Raw genomic sequence first — 1,609 nt, 5'->3', positions numbered from 1 at the left:
GAGGGAGCTCTTCTTAATATTTTGACACCAAAATCATGTCGATACACCTTACCGACTGCGAGTAAAGCCACCCACGCTTTAACTTGACAGACTGTAAAATGGCACAATTTTTGTTGTCTTGAATTTCAAGTTTGAAAGTTGCACTTTAGTTAAGGTAATGTCAAAAATCGAATATATTATGCTGAAATTTGGAAAATTGCTCAAAATATATAAAGGTACGTCTGGCTCTTTTCAGCATTTATTTTGTTTAAATAGTGCAATTTTATTAACTCTATATGAACTAAAGCTCCAATGCCCTGCCCTCAGTTGCATTCAAATAAAAAATTTGTAAAATTGTACTATATAAACAAAATAAAAACTCAAATAGGCCAGAGAAACTTGTCCTTATTTTATATTTGGAATTATTTCCAAAAATGTTAACACAATATTAACATTTTTCAATTTTAAAAAACCGATGAGTATAAACCATGTAATTGTAGTAACGTGACACTGGTACATGCCCTTAAAATTAAAACCAGAAAGCGAACTATTAGAATGACGTAAAATCAAAATTTCTGTGACGTCCCAAAAATATTTGAAGACAAGAATAAAAATAATCGATCGGGCTCTTTTTGGGATAAAGTCCATTTTTATTGTTTATAATGAATTTTGAATGTAAAAATTTCCCTAAAAAGATAGAAAATATTCAACATATTTGGTTTTAATAGATTTTCGTTTAATTAATTTTTAATTCTTTCGAATTGCAAACATTGTTCTTGAGACACAACAACTTGTTCTATGGTTGCACAACATTTTACTGTGATTTGCAATTTGATGCATTTAATATTAATTAGATACTAAAATCGAATTTTTTCAAAAAAGACTTGAATAATGATTTCAATTTTCGACTTGAAATGATTCTGAGATGGCAAAAAATCAGTCATAAAGAAATTCCATTACCATTCAACCCTTTGTGTAATTCACGGAATATATTTTTAAATGATAAGATAGTTCCCCCTTTTTTTAAATTCGCAAAGAAATCCCCTTCTTTACTTAAAATTAAATTACGGAAAGTCTCATTTTTTCAAAGAAGTCGAAAAACCAGCCAGATCCAAGTATTGACAATACGATCCTTAATTTAATTAAATAATTTGTAACAGGCCCAGGAGCCACTGACGAGTCCTGGAACCAACGATTACGTTTAAGGTTTAATTGATCCTCTAAAGGGGCTCAGCAGGCTGAGACGAGAGGTTTCATCACGTGCAATGCCATCACGTCCGAGAAAGAACAAAAAATCGAGCGATTACTCCAAAGTCTGCCGGAATGTGCGCCTGCCTGCCAACTCAGCTGTGATTATGTTTATTTTTTTTATACTACTACGTCCTTTCTTCCTTTTACGAACTTGTGCATGTCATCCTTTAATTAACTCCACATCTGCGCAAAGATCTAGTTTCTTGTCGCACAAAAGGAGGAGCTTCTCCACTACTGAAAATATTCTAATCGAAGCTCGGCATCGTTTACACTTTCAATGAAATGCCTTGCACTCGATCAAGCCCCAACCCGGCACTACTTATTTTCCCATTCGACTTATAAACATCTTTCTTGAATTGTAAATACACTATTCCTCTAG

This window comes from Belonocnema kinseyi, chromosome 9 (assembly GCF_010883055.1).
Source record: "Belonocnema kinseyi isolate 2016_QV_RU_SX_M_011 chromosome 9, B_treatae_v1, whole genome shotgun sequence".
NCBI lineage: Eukaryota > Metazoa > Arthropoda > Insecta > Hymenoptera > Cynipidae > Belonocnema > Belonocnema kinseyi.
Note: the sequence above shows the minus strand (reverse complement) of the source record.